Source organism: Antrostomus carolinensis, unplaced genomic scaffold (genome assembly GCF_000700745.2).
Source record: "Antrostomus carolinensis isolate BGI_N321 unplaced genomic scaffold, ASM70074v2 scaffold1684, whole genome shotgun sequence".
NCBI classification, from domain to species: domain Eukaryota; kingdom Metazoa; phylum Chordata; class Aves; order Caprimulgiformes; family Caprimulgidae; genus Antrostomus; species Antrostomus carolinensis.
In genome coordinates, this window is record NW_010308471.1 from 16,277 (window position 1) to 27,966 (window position 11,690).

Below are 11,690 nucleotides of genomic sequence, written 5' to 3' on the forward strand. Positions count from 1 at the left end.
GCACAACCTTCCTGATTTCCCCCCTTCCTCCTTTATAACCTTGCTCTGCCAAATGGCTGCTAACACACATTCACCTCACCTGGGCCTTGCTGAGCAGTGAATTAGCTGAGCTGGGGCCAGCTGGTGGGTGTCAACATTCCCAGGCACAGCAGCGGCCAGGTGTGCCACGAAGGTCAGGGTTACTCTACAGAAAGAAATGAGAAAACTAAGGGGTTTTTTTTCTCCTTCTATTCCACTTCTCTGTGTATTACAGAGGGGGAAGGAGGTTAGTGCTGCTATGAAGCTCAGTCATCACTGCAGTTCCTCCGGCTTGCAGATGGAGTAAGAAAGTGATCCCAGACACTCAGGGCTTGCCTGTCATAACAGTGGTCTCCCTCCATGTATCAGCTGTGTGTTCAGAGTAAATAAATTTGGTCTTAGCATGACCAAATTCCAGGTCCAGCCACTGGCAATCCTGAGGACACGCAGCTCCAGTTAATCTGGTGGGAGCAGCAGGTGCTCAGCTACTTGGGCAATTGGGTTCAGCTTCAGGCTGAGCGGCTGGTTAGTGAATAACAATGTGGGATGGAGTATGGAGGTGCCCAGGGGCTGTGCAGAAGGATGTAACACCCATGCACTAGTTCTGCCCAAGAACCAAGTCAGGGACACATGTGCTCACTTTGGTCTGCATCAGGATAAGGGTCAGTAGGCACAAAGCATATGAAGGTGGCAGAACCCAGCTAGCTGTGCCCTGACACATTTGGAGATAGCTCACCTGCCTTTGAGTGTGTGGGCAACCAATGCTTGTTCCAAAAAGAGGGTTTTTTTCTTAATTTTGGCTGGTGCTACCTTCTCCAGTTTCAGCAACTGTTGTTTTTTTGTTTGGTTGTTTTTTTTTCTTAAGTTAGGCAAACCACAAAAAAACAACAGGAAATATTGGAAATCATTTAGCAAACAGAGCAGTGAATCTTGTTTCTTTGCTCATTTGAGCAGGCGTGCTCTCTGGTGAGTGTTAACATTTGCATAAGGAACATCAGAGCCACACTTAGCAGTTTCAGCCATTGCATTTCCCACTATTGATTGCTACCGTTCAAGCCCAGCTCTAATGCATGTCAGCAGACATAAACTAAGAGGCAGCTATGTCCCCACTGGGAGCAATGATATATTATCACTCTCTTCAGATGAACCTGGAGAAATACTATATATATATTTAATAGAAAATCCTGGCTCTAACTGATGGCAAAGGAATTTCAGTGGCTGCAGAAGTGCAAATTAACATAATCTCTCTGTGACTAGACTGAAAATCAGATACTAAAAGTGAGTTATGCTTACAAGAGATTATTTTACAAACACATTCATGAATTTGTGTTGCTATTCTATCCTCACGCCCCTTCCTTCGTCTTTTGAATTCAGGCTGGCAAACATGGACATTTGTTGAAGTAATGCATGTAAAATTGAGAACAGCAGATATCTTCCCTGTCATCACCCGGGCCCTCAAAATAACATTTATCTTGCCAGAGAAGGGACAAGGCTGCAGGCAGACAACACCAGAAGTTTATTTCCAGTAAGAACTGGGAGGCTGCAATAGTGCTGTAAGACATTATTTAGCTTTCTAAGCAGAGTGGCTGTTTCCAAACTGGCAAATGCTGCACAGTTGAGAGATACCTGAGCCAGCTCTGGAAGAGCTCTTCCCAGAACCAGGAGCTGCATGTGGTCTAATTAGTGCTGCTGAAGGAAAGAGCACATCAGCCTGTGCTGCTTTGCCTGCGGGTGCTGGGCTGGTCCCACACAGGGCTGTGCTGTGCAGGCACATCAGCTCTGCTTGCTGGATGTCACCATTACAGACCTGGCTCTTATTTCCAAGGGAAGGACAGGGTGCTGGGAAGGGGAGTCCAGACACACCCCGTCTCCTCCCAACTGGCAGTGGCCCTTGGCTGTATTACAGCTGGTCAGTTGTAATTACAGCTCTTTGGGTTCACAGGGTGCCTTGCTGATGCAGTTGTTGAGGGAAGCGCTCAGTGAGACAGTGGTAGCTAATTGAAAGAGAAATGGCATTTGGACCTGAAGGACCTTTTTGCAGTCAGGTCAAAGGAGTACATGTGGACTCATCAGCTGCTGGGGCCAGTTATTACATGACAATGGCATCATGCCACTAAACAAGCATTTGAGGGATCACATCTGTGCCAGCAGGCACCAGCAATGTGTGAGGGGCACAACTCAGATGTCTAAATACCTTGCTGATCCCTTAGACCTCAGATCTGGTCGCACAAATAGTCAAATTAACTCAGTTCTTTGTGATAAATAAATCCCACTCCCAGTCATAAACCACAGTAATTCATAGCCCCCAGCGTTGTACAAAGATACATGTAGTTCTTCAAGGCATATGCAGCTGTATAGCCGGAGTTATTCATGCCTGAAATAAAAGGTGAGCAGTTAACAGGATTTGGCCACTGGGACAGCTGGACTCCAACCAGACACGATCATCCAGACCTACCAATTGCTCTGCTGGGCTGAACCAAGAGCTGGTCAGTCGGGAAGGGAGAGCTGTAGCTGTCCCCAACCCCTCCAGCCTACCTGAGACCTCTCCTGTGCATGCAAGGGTGTGGTGGCACAAAGCAGCAGGAGAGGCAAACCAGGCAGGACCCGGTTCTACAAACATCATGAAGATCCCCTGGCACGTTGCATGGGAGTTACCTCACATGGCTTGTCCTTGCACTGTTGCACTGTACTGTCTTCCTTTTGTTTTTAGAGAGAAGTATCAAGGTGGGAAAGAGAAGTATCAAGATGGGAAACATTTCCTGGAGATCTTCACTGTTCAGGAGAATTCTAAGATGCTGATATAGCAAGAAACTAGAAGACTAAAAGCTCAAGTATCTGACAAATGCAGCCACACACAAACCTCCACTGTGCCTGATGCTCACTATTGAGCTGGAATGGTGGGACACAGGTTTGCATTTGCCTCCAAGACTGCATCTTTTCAGAGTTAACAGAGCTGTCTAGCTAGAACAAATCCCCTTCCAGGCAGAGCACAATACAATAAGGTTCCTCATGAGTTGGTGACTGGGCAGGAAACCCAAAACCGCAAAATTAAAACTGATCACAGGAAGTTCCTTTTCCCTCTCAGCTCTGCTCTGTGGAAGGGCTGTGCATGATGTCCTGCTTTCTAGAAGGTTGGAGTCTTTGTCAAGGGAAAGGAGATATTTGTGTGAGAGTATTTTTTAAGCATCTACAGTTGTGTGGGCTTACATCAGAGAGCAGGTAGGAGAACTGCACTTTGTCTTGAGAAGGGAAGTGACAAGATCTGAGCTGAATCTCAGCTTTTGCCACACAGCCTGTTTCCCAAGAAACCCAATGGCTCCCGTTCATGCCATAGAGTTCCGAGGCTGATTGCAGGGATGGGCAAAATAATCCTCATTACTCTTTTGCACTGTTCAGCACTGCCCAGATATACCCACACATCTGGGCTTCCTACAGCCTTTCGTCTCCCTCAGTAGGGTCCAAATTCACTCAACTGCTTCAAGGACAGAGCTATGGTGTCCTTTCTGCTGTAAGAAGCAGAAAACTCCAGGAATGCAGGAAGGGTGTGAAGGCTACAGCTAGGAGCCTGCCTGGCTTTCACGTGTGGAAAGCTTACTCTCTTCCCAGCACTGATTTCTTTCATTCATTAACGTATAACTTCTCTGGGCTCGGAAACAGTCCATGTGACAAACCATGTCCTTTGAGAGGAGCCCAGCCTGGAAGAACACCCATGTCTATTAGGTTCCAATATTTAGCATAATTCATAAATTAGCTCCCATCAGCATTTGTTGGACTGCTCCTGTTCCCAGTGATTTCAGGGGTCGACATAGATTGTTTTACAGCACAGTGCATGGCAGGCTATGAAGAGGTAAAGCAGGCTGCTGGCTTATTTTGATCACATGTCTCTTTCCCAGAAATCACCATAAATATTCCTTCTTTTTTTTTGGGGGGGGGGGGGGGGGGGGGGGGAGCAGTTTATGTCTTGAGCTGCTATTTAGAAATGGCTTTCAAACTCAACCACTGAAGATATTCAGGCAGTTGCACAGCGATGTATAGCATCACACCAGCAGGTGCCTGTGTGCAGGTACAGCAGCCCCAGCTGAAGAGCCCACCAACCTGAGCATACAGACACTGCTCACACCCTGCAGCCTCACCCCAGCCCTCCACACAGCCACACTGCTGAGCTTCCACCTGCTTGGTGAGCTGGAAAGTTAACAGGCTGCAGGATTCACTCAGTTTTCTCCGTAGCTTGCTTTTACTTGGGACAGCATGATTTCTGTGCGTGCCAGACTGGTATGCCCTGGCTGCCCTCGGTAGCACTGTGTATCAGAACAACAAGCCAGTACCTCTGAATTATTCACTCCAACTCACATGAACTTGCATTTCTCTTCCTTTTTTGCACAGTCACCATGATGCTTGCTGCTCCACGAGTAAGCCAGAGACACAGATGACACAGGCGATGAGGTTGCTCTAGGTGATTATAACAAAATATGACAAGGCATTTATCCAGCTCCTTTCAGCAGCATGATATTTAATTTTAATTCATCAGTGTGTAGCAGAACACCTCTGGAGAGTTTATTTAAAGCTGTTTTGGAGAGGTACATGGGGGAGGCTGGGTGCACAGAGAAACAGACTGGGGGAACCAGCTGAGCAGCACTTCTTTCCATGCCTCCTGGTGGGCTGGGTTTCACATTCTGCCTTCAGGGGGTTTTGATGCTGAATAGAGCCATGCCTTGGGGGAAGAACAAGTGAGGGACTAGCTTTGTACTACTGACCTGGTAACATATGCCTTTGTGGACTTATCAGTCCTTCAGTCACAAAGGGCTGGTGGGATTCAGGACTGTTGGGTTCAGTTTCTAGAGTTTCCTTTAACTGATGGGCTCATGTTTTTTCTGGAGGCTTTCTGAAACATCTTCCCACCATTGTTCCCTCCATTTTAATCAGTAGCAGAGATGATGTTAGTGCAATCAGTTCAAGTATTCAGCAAGGTAACACCTATACATACGTACCTATGGCAGTACAGGGGTTAAAGACAACACTTGCCCATTCCAGTTTTGCCACCAGTGGTTAACAAAGTAGTGTCATGAATATAGACATGTACATCAAGCAAGACCAGCCAGACCCATTGACAAACAGAGGGAACCTCTGAGGGAAGCAAAATGAAGGTTGCAGCTTTGAGTTTGTCTTGCTACAGCCCTTTTGCCTGTTACAGGGCGTTAAGAAGCGTGGGGCTGGGAGTGGAATAGACACTCTCTGAAACCTGAACATCAAAAACACCAGTATAGGCATTTTTTACTGTAGTAGTGGCTGAACTCCATGACTGAAATGGCTCCTGAGACCTGTATCAATAATTAATAGTTAGGGGAAGATTTGGAGGATCCTCACAGGACAATCACAGGTGTCCACAAGTACTGGACACCATGGGAGGTAGAGGGGAAACATGTCCTTCACTGGCCCTTATTCCTCACTGCCTCAACACTTCTGTGTTAGTTTACATGGCTGCAAAATAGGTGTGGGGCACAATGAAGAGCCTCATAATTGAGTAGGGAGGCACAGGAATTGCTGGGCTGGCTGCAGGCTTTCCCTGGAGAGCCATCTTTGACAGGTGAAATCCAGCCTCTCTTCCTGGAAGCTCCACAAATTGTATCTTCTCATAGAAGCTGCAACCAGTTGCTTGAGCTATGGTGGTGTTGCAGAGATTGGGGGTCAGAGCAAGGGGAGAGTGTGTCCTCAACCACTCCAGCTGTCCCTCTGTGGCCCTTGCTGGGGAAGACCTAAGACAGTCCTGGTCTCCCTCCCATGCTGGGGCAGGAGGCAGAAGAGCCCCAGCACCTCTCAGGGACAGTGGTTGATGTGTGATACTCATGAGCTCCTAGACACAAGGGTCATGGAGTCTTCTGGTCACTACCTAAGTCACACTGCTGGTGGGAAAGGGTAGACTTTGCAGTGGCCTAGCTGGAGGAAGGGTCTTCTCCATGCTGCTTCAGATCAGCCAAGTGGAGTTCTCTCTTGATGTGGCAGTTGTGGGAAGCTGTCCCCTGGCCATCTGTGGATTCAGACTTGGCAAATATCCTGCAAGCACAACCAGCCAAAGTCTGCACTGAGAGCACTGACTTCAGATAGGAGCAGACTTGCCCTGCAAGGGATGCCAAAGGCCAGGAAGCGAAGCTGTCTGGTTTGCACAAAAGCATCTTGGCCTTGATTGTCTGAGAGCTGAAGCTCTCAGAAGTGGCTACCAAAATGCTGTGTTGGCACACAGAAGGCAGGAGAAGGACACAAGGTCACTAACTCTTCATGAAAAAGCCTATTCCTTTCTTCACACAGTTCTGCTGTGAATCGGCTGAAGATATCACAAAACCCTCTTCCTGTCCCACCAATGTCATGATAGTGTGTAAAGCAGTAAGGAGCCCCGGAGACAAAGCCATTAATGAATGAAGTGTCTAACATCCTAAGCCAAAGCTATGATTTGTATCCACTGAAGTGGACAAAAGCAGCTGATCTCTCTCCTCTCTACTTCCCCAAAAGACAGCTAAAACAAAGGGTGAGAGGAGTTGAGAATCAGGGAGAAAAGTGGCTGTTTAGGCTCAATTTTCACTTGGTAGTAGAGCTTGCTTGACTTGAGAATCACTTATGTCTTCTCTGTACCTAGCAAGACCTCAGTCATATCTTCCATGTTGTTATTCCTAACACACAAAAACTGAGAGGGAAAGACAGCCTGATGCCCCCAATATGCACCCACATCTCTCTGCTTGGCAAATCAGGCTGTCCGGAGACTGAATGAGAGCATGTTCCTTTACCACAGAAGGTCAGTAAGATAAAAATAACCCCCAAAAGCCTACATTCAGCGTGGAAGCACAGTGCTGAGCCAGGGACAAAGATAATAGGAAAACACAATGGTTTCTCAGAGCAGCCCTAAAATAATAGATTATAAATGGGCAAAGAGGGAGGAGAAGGGATGGAGGGCTATTTTATCACTATTCTAAAAGCATTCAGAGGAAATAAATTGGGTTCTATTTGATAGACAGTTCTCAAAAGCCAAAATATGCTAAATATAATACCGAATTTCCCTAAATAAAAAACAGGGCCAGCAACTTTTTAATATCTGTGCTTTTTTGCTCCCCTCCTCTTGTTTAGCCTTTGCCCCATGATGGTTATTTGCCTTTCTGGAGAGCTTAATCAGGAGCTATTAGACACAGTCACTGTCTAAGCTGTATAACGTTAAAAGTCCATTAGCTCACCCCAAGCAAGGCTGGCAGGAGGGAGATGATGTACTTGCTGAAGTTGAACAAGCTATCTGCATGCTGAATATTTCTAATCACTGAGCAATGGCAGAAGAATCTGAACATTATTGCACTCAGCTGCCCAGTGACCTTTCAAACATACTTGCTTTAATACAAAACAGAGTGGCAAAACGTACCCAGCACTGAACCTGCAAAAAGGTACAGATGGATGTTTTTAAGCCATTCTAGGCACCAACTATGCATACCTTAAAAAAAAAAAAAAAAAGATAAATAATCATTAGCAAAGCTTATCTTCCCCTTTCCCTCTGCCACATTCACTTGCATTATGCATGGTTGCTTGCATTATGCAGGGTTAATAAAATATGACAGACATCTGCTTACTTTTGGTCTGATCATAATCAGCTTGATCCAGCAAAGCGCACATACTTCGTTTCAAGCACATTTTCAAGTCCCAATGGACTTCAGTGGGATTTGTGCCCTGTCCTGTGACCCTCCAGCCCCAGCCACCACCTCCTGGACACTTTTGGTCTGATTACCCAGCTGCGATCTGTTTTCACACAGCAAACACTCAAATAAACCCTCTTTACAGAAATGTTTTTAGAGGCTGCAGCTGAGTGGAACAGGATCTAAGCACCAGTCACAGCCTCTGAAGAGCAGAGCAATGCAACCTTTAGGAATCTCTGGCCTTTTAAGTCTTTTAAGTAGTAATTTTTCCCTGCATCCCCAGATTTCCCAGAAAATTTAACCAACTGATTGGAGGCCGCTAGCTACTGATGGATGCTTGGCACCCGGACAGCATCTCACATGAAGCCAGCCACGCTATACTTGTTCCAGAGCTGAGTGCCCGCAGAGAGAGTCTGGAGATCACAACACTGGCCAACAGAAGTTGAGCTGAAGGCACATCTCACATCAAGAGTGACCGCTGTTGTTCAGTGCTTGTTTCAGTCACTGACCTGTCAATTTGTAGCAGACCCAAGCCTGTCTCACAGTGAACTATCACCCTCCATAAGGAGGCCAAGAATTGGAAGGGCATAGAGCTCAGATATTCCTGTCAAGCCCAGAACCATCAGCACTGCCAAAGCCACTGGAACAAGGCAATCAGGGTAAGTCCAAGAATTTCGATCAAAATTAGAACTGTTTCTCACAGTGACAACAGGACAATAGAAAAGCTCTTTCAATGGTTTTTGGGGATTGGCTTCTATTCTGGGCAGTGGATGGTTAAACTCCTGCCAGTATTTTGCTGAATCTCCTGCAAAGAATGACTCTGATGCTCAGTTGTAGTTCTATGGTTACAGCACCAGCATTTGTCCAGGCTAGAGTATTGGAAAACGTGGGTAAACATTCATCACAGCCAGCTAGAAGTGACTGAGGCTTCACATAACATGCCTGAACGAGCAGAGACCGCAGGCTTTCACAAGGTCTTGGGCTATTTGTTGTTCTCTTCTGCTCTAATTTGAATACTCTCCCCAACATAGCACAGAGAGTAGCTTCTCACTGGCTGGTGTTTCTGTCAGTTTTGCAGCAGCTCAGGTGTCCCCTGAAGAGGTGACGGGTTCCTCAGGGTCTCCCAGAAGTGACAACTGGAACTCATCAAATTAGCTGCTGCTCCCATTGTGCTACTGGCCACAAGCCCTATGGAAAGAGTAAGGGCAAAAGCTTGTACCAATAGTAAGACTACAGCCAGGACACCCAGGAGGGTGACATCGAGTCATGGAAGTGGAGCCTCTGAAGGGCACTTTTTCTTCCTCCTCACCTTTCTGATGCCACAAGGCCAGGCCGTCTTGGCTGGGACTCTACTCCCTTTAAGCAGTGTAGGAGGCAGGAATATGCAGATACATAAATGACACGTCCTACATTTCTAGACATGCAGCCAGCCCCCCACTAATTGGCAGAATCAAAATAAATCTTGCTTATATCCCATAGCATTAGATGCAGAACTGAATCTCATACTGAGACATGAGCTCACAGCACTGACTGGTCTCGTCTTGTCGTCAGTAGGGAAGATGACTACGCTGCTAGTTTAAAGCAAATCCTCTCTTACTCCAGTGTTTTTCAGATTGGCCAAGTCTTGAACTCCATGGGGTTGGGTGCTCTAAAATGCTTGTGTGAAGGACTTTCAAGAACTTCCCAATAGAAAAAGCATTGCAGTCCCCTTGAAACTCGCAGGTGGTAGTGAAGAATAACAGGTCATTGGTATCTAAACCTACTCACTATTTGGAAATCCCACATACAAGATCTATGCATTTTACAAGTCTGTCCCAGCATACACTCAAAGGCAAGAGGGGATAATAGGAGAGGGAGAAAATAGAGCCCTTGATGTTCTCTGATATACAAAGCACTCATCACCTCTCCGGGCTGGCAACTCACTTCATTAAGTTGAGCTATAGTATGTGGAAAGGAGCACATACTAGACAGAGATTCAAAACCTTCTGGAAACTGGGATTCTGCCTTCCTGGAAGACAGACAGTCCAGGATATAATATTCTTTCAGACCTACCTGGGAAACTGCTTTCCAGTCCAGTAAAAAGCCAAGCCTCCTCTCCCCCCCACCCCAACACACACACACATTTTTTCTCATCATGCAGGAAGAACAAGATGGATACTTTTCAAAATGTTTTTTAATTAAAGCCAAAAAAAAGGAGCACACACCAGAGCCTGACATGGACTAGCCAAACTGCTGGTCATCGGGATGTTGAAGTGGCATGAGGAAGGCTGAGAGCTGTGTTTCTGCACAACTTAAGAGCACCGGCATGGACACTGGGACTCCTGGGAAAGGACTCTGCCTGACAGGCTACTGCTGCTTTGTGCTGAGCAGATCTCTCTCATGTTGGTGATGGGAAACTTCATCCTGGCGTCCAGACTCTCTTCCCAACAGACAGAAGTCCCAGAGACTGGGGGAAAAGACCATTTCAATGAATCTGCATTTTCCAAGCACTTCTGGAGAGGATTCCCAGTGGGTTCTTCTGCCTCCCCTGGCAGGTTACACAGGTTCAAACAGAGACTCATCTTTGGCAATAGCCACACTGGTAGGACCCAGTTCTGCTTCCACTGAAGTCAACACATGTCCTTCCCCGGACCATAACTGCAGCTGCACCAGGGCTCACGATCGCGAGCCAGTTGTGCTTTAAAGTTAAATCCTCATCTGCTCCATCTAGCCAGCAACTTCTGAGAGCTTCTTCAGGCTCATGCAAGTGTGTACCAGTAAATACAGGTAAATGTGAACATCCTGGCTGCAGCAATAAGGTGAAGTTTTCAAATATGCCCAAGAGATGGAGGAGTCAAAGTTTTGTTTTAAGACATGCCTTGGGCACTAGATCAGATATCAAAACCTCCCCGCCATCTAATGAAGTAATGCAGTTTCCAAAGCTGCTGGTGTGTTGCTCCACCAGCCTGGTTTCTTTACCAGAAAGGCTGGGCTAAAAAAATGACACATTTTTCATACACAATTTTTATCTGTTAGAATTTACTAGATATGAGCCTCATTTGTTTGTCAAATACTTTAAAAGTACTTCAACCTGCTCTAATAATCACATTTTAAAACATGCATCAAGTTTGGATCAGAACAGCTTCTCTGGGATAATCAGAAAGCCCAAATTGCTGATTTAAGGCCTAAATATCAGTCACTGGCCAGCCAGCCACAAAAAGCCACTCTATCCTTGAACTCTTGGAATTATTTTTGGCTCAGACTAACCCTTGTTACCATACATCTTATCCTACACATAAAAGGAAAGCATATGTGTTTTTCCACGCTACTGTTGTGCACCACAAGTTTACATACAAACACAGCTTCTGCAAACATGAGACCAAAGTAAGATCTCGTATGTCCCAGGGTAAGTCAGAAAGTCCACAGGAGTCAAGGGCATGGTAACTGCCATGAAGGATCAGGCCCAACACATGCATTACAGAAGCAAGGTAGCTCCTTTGCTCCAAGTCTGGCTGATTCACTTTGCACATACCACTGCTTTAGCGTTACATCCTTATCTAATGGTAAACCTGTTTCAACAACATGCAATACATATTAATGCAATATGCACTGCAACACACAATATGCATCCAAGGAAATATGCCAATGCAAAAATCTCACTTCTCACACATAGCAGGGCTAACAAGGAAGAGCCTTTTACAAAAGACGATCAAGAAATCACCTGAAACCAGGAGACCCAAGGGGCCTCAAACAATCTGCAATACTGAGACCTAATAAGAGATGCTAATTCATGAAAGAAACACAAACAGTGGGACTGAGGTAATGACAGAGATTTCATTAGTGCAATTAACATTTATAATGGTATGTTCTTTAATAGAATTTAAATAAGGCTTTGAATAATTACACACACTAAAACTAACATTCCATAACCTTATTCCGCATGGAAAAGCAGCAGAAACAACCCTCTGGACTGTACAAGGTCCAATTATGAGCAATTACATTCAAAAAGTAGATCAAAACAGAAACAAC